A 14,220-nucleotide genomic window follows, 5' to 3' on the forward strand; every position below is an offset into this window, starting at 1 on the left:
GAACGGATTTTCTCCCTGCCCTAACAATTGGCAAAAGCCTGTTATTTCTTTCAGCTCTGTACTTGCTGAACATAAACAGAAAAGCAAAACAAGCTGTAACTTCTGAATTGGAGAAGAAAGAAGCAGAGTTTTTCTGTGTGCCTGCCCTATTCCTGCTACCCCTTTCTGACAGGGACCAGAGTGAGCTTCTTGGCACTTGCTAATTGGTTGAAATGCCAACTCTCCAACTAGGTGTATTCTGCTCCCAAGGTAGAGGTGACAGAATAGGTTTCTTTCCAACATTGTACTGAATTTCTCAGATACAATATTAGGTTAGGAGAAACTAGTGGGCTGATCGTCAAAGCAGTCTACATATATCAATCCTGTTCATAATTCTACACAAAAATTTAAGAGGCAATGTTTTCACAATCAGTTTTGTTAATAATTTAGCAGTGTTCAGAAATAACCATAAAGAAAATAAAAATTTGTGGACAGTACCAAATCTATTTTCATCTTCTGGGGCAACCTTTGTGATAAATAAAGGTGCAATGATTTGGAACTAAATGAATTTTTTTTTTTTTGCAGAGGGGACGGGGACTCTGTCAAGCAAACTCCCCTTCAGGTTCAGTGACCTGAGCATGGTGAAAGAGGGGAGTTTTCAATGCCAGATCACTTGTGCTTTTCTATGTTTTGAACAAAAGGATGTTCTTTTCTCCATGCACAGAATGATTTGGCCAGCCCTGAAGGGCATGACTCCACTCCATGAAGGGGCAAATCTTGGCAGGAAAGAGATTTCCTACAAAGCCCTTTAAAAGGCTTTGAAAAAACAAAAAATGAAGCAATTGTTTACCAAGGACAATTAGCAGAAGCTGCAGGAGTATGCTCATTGTTCATAACCACTAGGTTATGCAGATTTCATACACCAGGTTGATTTAAGATTCTACATATTGAAAAAGCCAAGGAGCTTTTTTATACAACTAATACTAAGTTGTGTATAGCAGATTTACATCCATTTATATATTTTTTTAAAATGGCTCAGTATAAACTCCGTTTAAACACACACATATATATGAATGGATCAGTCCAATTAAGTCTTATAGCACTCTCATCAGAACCTCTGAATTCTGGGTCTTCATATAAATTATCTTAGCATTTAGATAATGCTAAAGAATTTAGATAGTTCTTAGATAATGCAAAGAACTATCTAAATTCACACAGTGGAGTTTTACCACTGAAGCTAAGCAAATTTTGTCTCTGAACTCATAAGGGAATATCCTGCAAATGTCATGCAAAGTACTTTGAACTACTCAGAAGAATATACTATAAATATAATTTAATCAAACAGAATATGCTATACCCATATGGACAAAAATTATCTTTACAGAGAGATTTATCTTATTTCCAGAGCAAAATTGTCTTTAAGATTGGTAACATTAGGAATATTACCATACTGAGTTAATGAAATGCTACTATTTGTTTATGGTTTCTATTATCTATAATATTTAAAATCACATATTGTAAGGGGACAGTTAGACTCAAGACATGAAGACATTAACACATGCAAATTCTTTATGTTTACACATTGGGATTAGGGATAGTTATTCATGGAACTTTATTCTGTTAACCACACATTTTATCCCTACATGCACGTCAGTTTTTATTATACTTTCTTTACAAGCTATCTCTTAGCAGTGCTTCCAGATAAATTAAGATTTTTTTAAAAAAAAGTAAGACTTGGAACCTTAAAATAGCAATGTATTAAAAGCCTGGAAAAAGAACAGCTTCATTTGGAACCAAAAAGGTAACAATGCTGGTGCCATGGAAATGTTTTACAGAAGAGATCCTCTTGTTGCTGCTCTCTCTTAGCTGGTAGGATATCGAGAAGACATCCTCTAAAATGATTTAAGAGAAAGTTGTAAAGATTGTTTCTTTAAAAAATATAGGCAGAAATTCTCAGGTTGTGGAAAAACGGTGGCATTATCAAGTCTATCACATATGTTAGCTTCAGTGGATGAATTTAAATCAACATTCCCATTATTACTATCTCATATATTTCTTGAAGAGGCAACCTGAATGTTAAGTTAGAGCCAAAACGTTAACAATTCAATTTTTACAACAAAACTATCCATTTGTTTGGCAAGCTATAAATGGTTTTCATTCTCTCCTTTTTTAAAATAATGAACAGAGTTATTCTCTGATATGGTTTCCTGTGACTAGCAAAAGGTTTGTGAGATTAAATATGGGAATACAGAAAACTGTAATTGATGATTTTGCTTTTTTTTTTCTATTATTGTCCATCTTTTCCATAAGAGCTTTTAAAAGCATTACCATGTCTATTCCATTAAACTTATTTTAACCAGGCTAAACATGCCCAGCCCTTTCAACCATGCTTCATAAAGCTAGCTCTCCCATCTTTGTCATCAATCTCTATCACATGCATATAGGTACAAAGCGCAGCTCCCAAAAATTCTCACATACTTCTGTTACAGCTCCTTCAAAAGATGCCACCAAGATATATTCTGTAATGAGTCAGATGGAGAAAATACTGTATTACATATACATGAGTATTAACAGCATTTAATTTTGAATTTATTAAATCAAATTTATTTTTGCAATGACCCTATTAACTTATTGCAATATAGCTACCAGTGCATTAATCAAAAGCCAGTTGTAGCCCTCTGGCTATAAAAGATTGATTTACATGGTTATGAAAAGCAGGTATAAACAATCTTCTTCTAAAAATACAGCATCTAGAATTGAACACAGATGCATTCTAATCAGCACTGGAAAATAGATACTACATTCTATGATCTGGGCCCTATAATTCTCATTATGTTAAAACTGCAAATTCATCTTCAGCTTCTGACCTACTATGATACTAATTAAAAAAGAGCAGCACGCAGGCCAAATCTACCTTATCCTATTACAATAGTATTTTTAAAAATATAGGGCTTTGTCTAAGACAAAATCAGTATTGACGCTAACCACCATTGTGATCTTCTGCAAATTTAAGAAGCACTTTCTCTGTACTGTAACTGAAATCATTCACACACACATATATTAATGGATCAGTCCAATGAAGTCTTACAGCACTCTTGCCAGAACCATTAATGAGCAGTTTACAGAATGCAATTACTTAAAAAGCTGTAGATTTATCTACAAGTAATATCATACAGTAACATTTTACAATACTGTTAGGAAAGATATATTAAGAAATTTTCTCAAATGATTTGTTTAAATTAACATAAATCAACCATTACAGTGGTACCTCGGGTTACGAACTTAATTCATTCCGTGACTCTGGTAGCAGCCCGAATTGGTCGTAACCCGAAGCAAATTTCCCCATAAGGTTCAATGTAATTACCGTTAATCCTGGCGTGGAGGACAGGGAGGCGGCTATTGCTTGGAGGGAGAGTCCCCCTCCCTACGACCACGTGTCAGGTGCGGAAAAATGGCCTCAGACCACGTGTCGGGGGGGAAATGGCCGTGGACCACGTGTCAGGGGTGGAAAAATGGCCGCGGACCACGTGTCAGGGGCGGAAAAATGGCCGCGGACCACGTGTCAGGGGCGGAAAAATGGCCGCGGACCACGTGTCAGGGGCGGAAAAATGGCCGCGGACCACGTGTCAGGGGCGGAAAAATGGCCGTGGACCACGTGTCAGGGGCGGAAAAATGGCCGCGGACCACGTGCCAGGGGCGGAAAAATGGCCACGGACCATGTCATGGGAGGGAAAATGGCCGCGTATCCTGTTCGTACCCCGAGGCGGAGTTCACAAACCGAGGCAAAATTTTGCGGCCGGAGCTGGTCGTAACCCAAAAAGTTCATTAACAGAAGCATTCGTAACCCGAGGTTCCACTGTATTTCAATGACCTACCAAATCATATTTTTAAAAGGAAATTCAGCTTTGTTTAGCAAAATTTTAATGTTAGCATTTTGATTATAATATCTGTTACCTGTAATGTATAAGTATATGAATACTGAATTCCTTTTTCCCTTTTCCTAGATTATTCCAGTGAGCTTATGGAGCTATCTATTGAATCAATATTGCCCCTCCTAAAAGTCAATTTACTGTTCATTAAAATTGAAAAACTGGTGATAGTTCATTGCAAAACAATGAAAACACTAAATGATTCATATTACATAAAATAATAAAACATGATAAATATATTTTTTCATTTTTGAGACTTATAAGGCTGCCAACTTGAATTGCATGACTCTGAGCAACCTACAGAATAAAAAACAATAAACAAAAACCCCCCCACCATATATAATATATAACTACAAAATATAAAATAGTGACCAAGCAATGTAACAAAACAACCAAAAGGGGACTTTCGCTCAACTGGTCCCTAAGGCCTGGGGGAACAGTCAGTTTTTAATGGTTTCCCTAAAGACCTGCAGAATTGGGGCCTGTCATATATCCCGGGAGAGATTATTCTAGAGAACAGGGGCAACCACAGAAAAGACACACTTCCTACACTGCAATAGAATAAAGTGATTAATAAAATGAACTAATTGCAGTATGACTAAAATTATTAAAAACTAACCAAAGTATAACAGCAAATTGAAAACAGTTAACCAATTATGCTTCTTTCCACCAATGCCTAAGGAAACAGAAGGGTCAAGAGTCTTACAAAAGCTAAATAAGATTGACCAGAGGGGGGAGCTCTTCCACAAGGACAAATACCACAATACAGAATGCATGCTTTCTGGGTCCCATCAAATGACACTGCTTGATGGAAAGGACTCAGAGCATGCCAGTTCTGTCAGATCTGGGGGACAAGCAGAACTTATGGGAGACAGTTTCATAAATAACCCAGCTCTGTGATAGAAAAGGTATTATAAGTGATAGCCAGCATCTTGAATTGCACCCCAGAAGCCAATGCAGCTCACAAAGTAGTAAAGTAACATGGGTGTATTGAGGCGCACCCATAACTACCTATGGCACTGCATTTTGAACCAGTTGCAGCTTCTGAGTGGTCTCCAAGGGCAGCCCCATGTGGAGTGCATTGCAGTAATCCAAGCAGGATGTGACTAAGGCATGGCTCCCATGAGCAGAGGCTCCCAATGCAGGAATAGGCACAATTTGCACATGAGATAAAATCTGTAAAGGTTTTCCTGGCCACATACTCTTCCAGCAGGAACCACAAGTCCAGGAGGAGTCCAAATTGTGCATCAGTTCTGTTGGGGAATCCAACTAAAGATGGAGAATCCTGAGCATTGTGGGGGAACTAAAACCTACAGCCACTCAGTCTTAGTATGGTTGAACTAACACCTATCCCACTCCATCCAGTCCCTCCCAAGCTTCCAGGCACTGAGACAGAACTTGGACTGCATCATTTTCTCAACCAGGACAGAGATAATAACTTAGTATAAACAGCTAGTGATGATATTTCACCCTATGCCAGCAAATTACTTCACCTTGTGTTTCATGTCATGTGGACAGGGGTAGGGAGGGGGCAGAACCCCAAGGACCTCCACAGAGCATGTAGCTAGGGCTTAAGCTTTCCTCCCAATCAGCAGAGAGTGGAACAGACTTCAGAGGAAGCAGGAGAACCACAGCAACTCTGGGCCCACTATTCCTATCTCCCTAAATTGGTCTATTTTTTTTTTATTAAACAATTTAGAGAAAAATTGAAGAGAGCTAAAATATAAAAAGAATACAAGAGTAAATTATAAATAGTAAAGCACAAATAATTAAACAAGGGATCTAGAATGTCATGGAGATTAGTTTTCCAATACATCTTTAATTACTTAATTATTAAAAAATCACTTAAAAAAAAACTAGGACTCACTATTAAGCCTTAAGCAAAGAATATATATTAGGAACTATGGTCAATACAGTATAAATCACTGACTGAAATTATAAGCTATAATAAATTGAATTATCCCATGAAGTCAAAATACAGACTCCATATAGAGAAAAACTGAAAATCTGCATTAAGTCCAGAAATGGTTTCTAATTAGAGCTGAATTATGCATTAGATTTACTTTTAAGGTAAAAAATTATTCTGGACATCAAAACATATTCCCACAACTTGGTAAACCATTCTTCCAAGGAATCAAACCACCTTTCCAGTAAGAAGCATATTACAGTGCATTCGGAAAGTATTCAGACCCCTTCACTTTTTTCAATTTTGTTATGTTGCAGCCTGACACTACAATCGTTTAAATTCATTTTTTTTCTCATTAATCTACACTCAGTACCCCATAATGACAAAGTGAAAACAGAATTTTAGAAATGCTTGCAAATGTATGAAAAAGGAAAAACTGAAATATCACATTGGCATAAGTATTCAGACCCTTTGCAACACTTGAAATTTAGATCAGGTGCCTTCCATTTCTCTTGATTGTTGCTGAGCTGTTTCTACACCTTGATTGGAGTCCACCTGTGGTAAATTAAATTGATTGGACATGATTTGGAGAGGCACACACCTCTCTATAGAAGGCCTCACAGCTGACAATGCATACTGTATCAAAGCAAAAGCCATGAGGTCAAAGGAACTGCCTGCAGAGCTCAGAGACAGGATTATTGCAAGACACAGATCTGGGGAAGGCTACAAAAAAATTTCTGCTGCACTGAAGGTTCCCAAGAGCACAGTGGCCTCCATAATTCTCAAATGGAAGAAGTCTGGCACAACCAGGACTCTTCCAAGAGCTGGTTGCCAGGCCAAACTGAGCAATCGGGGGAGAAGAGCCTCAGTAACAGAGGTGACCAAGAACCCGATGGTCACTCTGACTGAGCTCCAGAGATCCTGTGTGGAGATAGGACAAAGTTCCAGAAGGACAACCAACACTGCAGCCCTCCACCGATCTGGGCTGTATGGCAGAATGGCTAGACGGAAGCCTCTCCTCAGTGCATAAGACATGAACGCCCACTTGGAGTTTGCAAAAAAGCACCTGAAGGACTCTCAGACTGTGATGAACAAGATTCTATAGTATGATGAAACCAAGATTGAACTGTTTGGCCTCAATTCTAAACATTCTGTCTGGAGGAAACCAGGCGCCGCTCATCACCTGCCCAACACCATCCCAACAGTGAAGCACGGTGGTGGCAGCATCATGCTGTGGGAGTGTTTTTCAGCAGCAGGGACTGGGAGACTGGTCAGGGTTGAAGGAAAGTTGAATGGAGCAAAGTACAGAGATATCCTCAATGAAAACATGTTCCACAGCACTTAGGATCTCAGACTGGGCTGAAGGTTCACCTTCCAACATAACAATCCTAAGCACACAGCCAACACAACACAGGAATGGCTTAGGGACAACTCTGTGAATGTCCTAGAGTGACCCAGCCAGAGCCCTGACTTGAACCCTATTGAACATCTCTGGAGAGACCTGAAAATGGGTGCCTGCCAACAGTCCCCATCCAACCTGACTGAGCTTGAGAGGATTTGCAAAGAATGACAGAAAATCCCCCAATCCAGGCGTGCAAAGCTTGTCGCGTCATACCTAAAAAGACTCGAGGCTATAATTGCTGCCAAAGGTGCTTCAACAAAGTACTGAGTAAAGGGTCTGAATACTTAAGTACATGTGATATTTCAGTTTTTTCTTTTTAATAAATTTACAGACATTTCTAAAATTCTGTTTTCACTTTGTCTTTCTGGGGTACTGAGTGTATATTAATGAGGAAAAAATAAATTTGAATGATTGTAGTACCAGGCTGCAACACAGCAAAATTGAAAAAAGTGAAGGTCTGAATACTTTCCGAATGCATTGTATCTCTTCACTCTCCAGAACCAATAAATCCTTAATTTACATACTGTTTTGAAGTAGTATGAAATACTAGAGTTGAACACATGAGATGGTGCTATATATATGTTTGTGTGTGTGTGTGTGAGTGAGAGAGAGACACAGAGAGAAAACGTATTAAATTCAGCTCACCCCCCAAAAGCAGAAATAAACCACAAAGTCCATGCTAAGATTTTGGAAACAAAAAATAAGTGTTTACATTTGCTGAGATTCTGAGACGGATACAGGTGGCCCTCATTTAACAACCACTTGTTCAGCGACCATTCAAACTTACAACAGCACTAAACAAGTAGTAGTTACAACCGGTTCTCGTACTTATAGTCATCACAGCATCCCACAGTCATGTGATTGCGATTTGCGACCTTCCCTGCCAGCTTCCAACAATCAAAATCAATGGGGAAGTAAGCAGGAATTCGCAAGTTGCAGTCACATGGTTTTTTTGACCACTTAATTGCTTAATGACAGTTTATCCCAATTAGCATTGTTAAAAGAGGACTACCTGTAATTAATAAGATAACATGCCACCAATTTTAAATACAAATGTTTCAGTTCCAGAAAAATGAAAAATGATCTTGGAAATACCATCACAATTTGTCGTAATGCTAAGGTATAATATTTTTGTCCCTGTGAATGTTTTAAACTAATGCCTCACTAAGAACTTCTGAAGTTTTTTTTTCTTTTTAATTTGAAAATCTAATGAGCAGTTTGGAATTTTGACATTCACTTTCAAATATGCATCCAGAGGAAAATGATATACATATCATGGTCCCAAATCTACTTGGTTAATTCAGGTGCACCTGAAATTATATGCATGTGCTTTTCTTCTAATTAATACTAAGATTGTGTAGTCCTTTGGGTTCAACCTCCAAAAACGGCTTCAGAAGCATGAATATTGTACCTTTCTGCAACACCCTAGCAGCTATGCCTTTTCCTAGGACTGCACAGCTGCCCACCAAAGCAACTGCATGACTCTGGGGAAAGACACAGCTGCTTTAAAGTGTTGCAGAGTGTCATATAAACACTCTGAAATGCTTCCTTGAAATCAAATCTAAACCACTGCACAATCATTTTCAATAATACCAATACATGCCCTTCTTTCTAACCATTTCATGAAGTCTAAATATTAAGATTTATACCCCAACCCAAAGATCCACAAACTAGACTGTATATTTATCAGAAAAGTTAAAACAAAGGGAAAGGTTTGGTTTGAGCAATTGGAAAGGTGCTACAGGAACATGAAAATAAGTTGTAAAAAGGAAATTCAAGCTTAAATTGAACTTACCTTTTAATATGTGAAATGTTATATATAATTATGTATTCACTAAAGAAAGTTTTTTGCTAGATTTAATCATTTAATATCTGATTTAAGGCTTTTAAGTATCTAAATTTGTGACTGGAGGAAATTATTTAAAACTTCTGTTTAAGTACTACAAAGTATGCTTTAGTTATTAAGTATAAGTAATTTATACTTAGAAACAGAAAAAACACACAAACCGCAATAAATGCTACTTACTTCTGAATTAGATTGCTTTGTCCATCTTATATGAGGTAGCACTGGATTCTGTTGAAAATAAACCTGCAAGGAGATTTAAAACACTGAAGCATTAAACAATCAAGCATTAAACAATCAAAATCTCTGTTCTCACTAAATTTGAAGCTTTGTTGTTAATTAGAAATACAAACCAATATAAATTTATAAGTCACTATTAATCAGTTCTTTTGAATATAATGTGATAGATATCAAATTATTTTACAGATGTTCTGGAACCCCAGTTAAAATCTAAGAGCTAATCTAATTTTGTACAAGATTCCACACATAAACAGAGAAACACCTTGCCTTTGGTCCCAGGCAGCACCAATTATCAAAATTACGACAAGACTCTGGAAACACCCCATCACCAATATAACCTAGATAGGGAAGAGACTATCAAATACCACCATTATGGAGGCAGACAAGTTTCCACATTTTGTGCTATCTAAACAGGGTAGCAAAAAGAGGTTTTAATAGCAAATCTTTGTAGACCAAAGTCTTATACACTCAAACAACTTGCTAGGAGATACAATGCTGCAATGCAACAAATATTAGCTAAACTACAAACAGGAAGATGCTTCTTTTCTATGAGTCTACAGCTGCTCAGCAACTATGTCCTAAACACATATTTCAGACATGTGTTCATATTTAATCATGACCATCTTCTCAAGAAAGAGGGATCGTTGTGCAACAGATTTTCAATCTCTGCAAGCTGCTCTACAGCTCACGAATATATCTAGAAGGTGCAGAAAGGGCTAGTGGAAAATAGAGTGTAAGGGAAAAAGCGGTTGTACCAGCAGAAAACTTCCTAAAAAACAATAGCTTCAATCTTTCAGATTAATAAAATTGTTTCTATGTTAACATTACCATTACATCCCAGGTGGTAGTCTTGGCGTAGAAAGCTTACAGTCATAACTTCCTTAACAGCCACACTGGAATGTCAGGTTCAACTGAGTTAAGAAAAATTTGCACCCTCTCATACATCCGGTTTCAATGTCAATAATTTGCCTTATTAAACCTGTTTCTCAGGTTAGACGTTACAGGACATTGTTTTAATATGTCATAGTATAAATATATGTGTATGGAAAAATTGCAAGCAGGGAGCAAAAAGGCATAAAATTTGTTTTCTATTTGAAAACTTGCCAAGGATTGTAACATGTGAATATGAACACTTTATTTCTGAACACCAACATTATTTAAATCTAAAATATAACAGAAATTCAACTTGAATTCAGTGTGATTTCAAATATTCATGCATCAATCAAGCTGTATATTTAAGTATGCAATTTAATATTAAATGTCGCTCTGAGGAAGAAAAGTTGCAATAGTAGTGTAAGCAAGCAACCTCAGTGCGCTTAAGTCTACCAAAATATGAGTATTTGGATCAATACTTACAAAATCCAAGAGTACTGCACAGATTGGCATCAACCTTCCACAATTAGTTTTCCAGTTTTGCTTCCCTTGAAATATCCTGAGTTCCTTAATGATACTACATCTGTAGCAAAGAACAGCTGACTCTACAAAATCAGCTACCCATTCTTCACATGTAAGGACTCTGCAAAGTTATTTCTTGAAGTCAGACAAGTCTGATTTTAGTAGCTTGTTTTCTGAAGTTTCTTCACTTTCCTATTCCATATATTTCTCACTATAATGAGCATCAGCTCTAGAAAAAATAAATACCTCTTTTATGGCATAAAGAAGAGAACAAATTCCACATCTGAAATGAGGTACATTTCTAAGAGTTAATTCAGGCATCTGCACACAGCAGCTATCTCAATATTTCCATATTGCTTCTTTACATAAAAAGCAAATGCAAATGAAAAATAAAGTTCATTGTCTTCATTTAGGAAACAGGGTTCATTACAAGCAGCAATACCAATCCTCCTAAAAAATTTAAATAGTAGTTGCCATCAACTATAAGCAAAAAAGAAAAGAAAATTAGAAGCCCCAGTTAATATAATCTTCCAAATATAGTTGACAAAATGAGTCAGTCTGTCTTTCCTGAATTTTGTGAACTGAAAAATAAAAGTGAGTTTTGAAAGCAATATGCAGAGCCTAAAAAGTTTATATAATTATCCATTCCATATGGGCAAAAATTAGTCCAAGGTGTCTTCAATGAGAAGGGGAAATTTTTCAAAAGTTCATTAGCTTTTTTGGACTAGGTTCTGAAGACTTCAGAAAAAAGTGAAGCAGAAAGTGACTGAACAGATCGATTCCATGGCAGTAAATATTGTCCTTTCAACTGAAGAAGTGTTTCCTCGTTTAAGCGGAGGCGACGCAAAACAATTAGGCTGACGTTCAAAACTACAGAATCACCTAGAAAAGGGAGAAAAAAGACAAAAGAGAGAGACAAAAGACCCTGTAGTCAGTTTTCCTTTCTAACTAACATCGAGAAGAGATGCATTATTAAATATTATCCAAACCATTCCCCTACCTGTGAACAAGAAAGGTCTAGGCGCACAAACACTGATCATGCGTGCTGAAATCAGCAGCAAAGGAGGTCGGGGAGAATCTCCCACACGGTGAAAGAGTCGTGGCTACAAACGCAGCACCATGGGAGGAAGGCCACAGGAAAACCGGAAGGATAAGGCTTTGGATTAAGTTCCTTGACCCAACGAAGTACAGAACCAGAGCGAACAATAGGAAGATCGGGGAAACCAAGAGGGGCCCACGGTGCGCGCTTCCCTGATAGGAAGCACCAGGGACCCTTCCCCCGCGAGCTTGCTTTCGAGGCGACGCGCAAAAGGCTCGGGTTGCAAGCCACTGGAGCAAGAGAAATAAAATCCCGAACAGGGGGAAGAGCGTCGGGAGAAAACGAGCCCGCCGCTTTCGCTCGCTGGACCCAGAAGAGCGCGCACGGTTTCCCCCTTCCCCCCCCCCCCGCCCATTTCGGACTCCGGTAAAGTAGGGCACAAGTCCTCGCTTCCTCACCTGGCTCCCTAAAATTTACGCTGAAGAGGAATTGCTAGTCGCCTTCCCCGCAAGCCCTTCTCGGACGTTCGTCTGAACGAAGCTGAGGCCAGAGAGCCGTGCCTCGGGTTCAGAGGGCCCCGGGGGGAAGGGGAAGAGGAAAGGGGCGGAAAGGCCACACGCTCCGGCCTGGGGCGGGCGGAGAGACTTCGGGACGGCAACCGCTCCCAAGCGAAAGGCTCTCGCTACCCCGGCGGACTTTGACCCAGCTCTCCACCCCCGCCTTCCCCGAGGACGTGCCTTCTCCGCACAGCTTTCCGCCGCCCCGAGACGCAAACATTATTTCCTCGCCACTTTTTCCCTCGGCCTACCGGGCGGACGAGGCAGCCGCGCGGGTCCCACCTACCAGCAAAGTTCCCAGCGAAAGCGGGATCCCGAATTTGAAAGCTCCTTTTGCCGCCGCCGCCGCCGCCTCCTCTCCCCCGCCGCGCGTACAGCTCCTCGCACCAGTCAGTCCGTCCCAAAATGGCGCCGCTTCGAGCCGCAGCAGCGATGCCCCGCGCTCAAACCTCGCGAGAGTTCAGCAACGGCCGCCACCACGAGCCAGAGACGCGACGGGGGGGGAGGGAGTAGGGGGGGGCGTGAGAGAGCTTGACGACCGCGGCGCGGGGGTAGGTCCGTGCGCCGTCCAAAAGCCGGCGCGAAGCGGAGGGCGCCAGCCCCGGAGAAGGATGAGCAGGGGCGCCCGCTGGCTCCAAGAAGCCCAGAACGTAGTTTGGTGGACGCTTCCTGCGCTTCTAACGCCTCCACCTTGCCCGCGAGCACCCCCGTGTGACGTCACTGGGAACAATCCCGAACTTCCGAGAACTGTGCAAGGGGGAATCCCCTTTCCTGTCTCATCCAGCTGGAAGGAGGGAATCCCCCCCCCCCCATCCTATCAGCGGAAGCCAACATTAACCGTGAGCTCGTCTTGTGTCTTCGCGGGCGATGTTTGTCCAGGACGACTTGTTTCTCGCAATAGCACCGCCTAATATGAAGCCAAATCCTGCAAGCGTAATTGTTCTCCGAAGAAGAAAACGAGCGCTCAGGCGCAATCCGAAAGCAGGGGAAAAAAGGAACTGTCCTCACTAGCCGATGTCTCGAGACCGGTCCGATCTCAGAGATAAACGACGCTCTCCTCTTCTTCTGGCTGATATCTGCCTGCAGCTCCTCAGCGCAGCTTAACACACGCATCTAGCTACAGCACTTCGACACGTAGGACCAGAGGCGAACACTGTTGAATTCCTTGACGGGCGCTCCTGGTCTCTACCGACCGAACGAGGGAGTTTCCTAGACCTCAGTGTCCCAATAGAAGCGAATAGGCGTAGCTCAGGGTTGAACTGTGGAGTCCTTGGGGTTTTCTTGCTTGGTTGTTTTCTTGCAAACGTTTCGTTACCCGGCTAGGTAACATCTTCAGTGCTAAAATGGGATGGGGTTTGCTCTCTATTTATGTGCTGTGGCCTGCCTTGCCGGTGGGGTGGGGGTTTTGTTTTGCTCCTCTGGTAGTTCTTTAATTAGCATCTGTTTGCTGCTTGATTGTGTGTTTGGTGGTAACCTTTGCTTATCTGGGTGATGATTGCTGGTGATTGATTGCTGGTGAGGCAATCTTCTGGTCTTTTGTTTTCCTTTTTATTGTCTCTTTTGAGTAGTGTGTAGATGTGCCTGTTGATGGCTGCCTTGTCTGAATCAAGCTTCCAAGAATTCCCTCCCATTTTTGGATTTAGCTTGGTCTAAGATGCTAACAGTTTCCCAGTGGAAACTATGGTTAAGTCTGTCCATGTGTTGTGAGATTAAGAAGTTTTTGTCATGTCTTCTGACTGCTAGTTGGTGTTCATGGATGCACTCTGCAAGCCTTCTGCCCGTCTGTCCTACATAGTGGTTGTTACAGTCCTTACACTGTATGTTGTAGATGACTCCTGTTTTTTCTTCTTGGGCTGCTGGGTCATTTGCTTTGCTTAAGACGTTTTGGAGGGCTTTAGTTGGTTTGTGTGCTGAGGAGATGCCATGTGCT

The 14,220-nt window shown here is 40.6% G+C and overlaps 1 protein-coding gene across 3 annotated transcripts in view; it reads right to left on the reverse strand.

Annotated features, from left to right (window-relative positions):
• The window catches only part of GPBP1 (GC-rich promoter binding protein 1), a 35,650-nt gene extending 22,927 nt beyond the window's left edge, over window positions 1-12,723 (reverse strand). The window contains exons 1-4 of one of the 3 annotated variants that reach the window (XM_088152984.1): window positions 12,577-12,723; window positions 10,656-11,576; window positions 9,243-9,305; window positions 2,458-2,498 (exon numbers count right to left, since the gene is read on the reverse strand). The gene's annotated coding sequence lies outside the window, so the exon portion shown is untranslated. Of the gene's footprint in view, window positions 1-2,457; window positions 2,499-9,242; window positions 9,306-10,655; window positions 11,577-12,191; window positions 12,379-12,576 lie in introns of those variants that run through there. The other 2 variants (XM_088152983.1, XM_007422322.3) reach the window with 2 other exon arrangements.
• Between the last annotated feature and the right edge of the window lie 1,497 nt (window positions 12,724-14,220).

This window comes from Python bivittatus, unplaced genomic scaffold (assembly GCF_059951505.1).
Source record: "Python bivittatus isolate LINGU-HERP-01145 unplaced genomic scaffold, Pbiv_v1 ctg000570_np1212, whole genome shotgun sequence".
NCBI lineage: Eukaryota > Metazoa > Chordata > Lepidosauria > Squamata > Pythonidae > Python > Python bivittatus.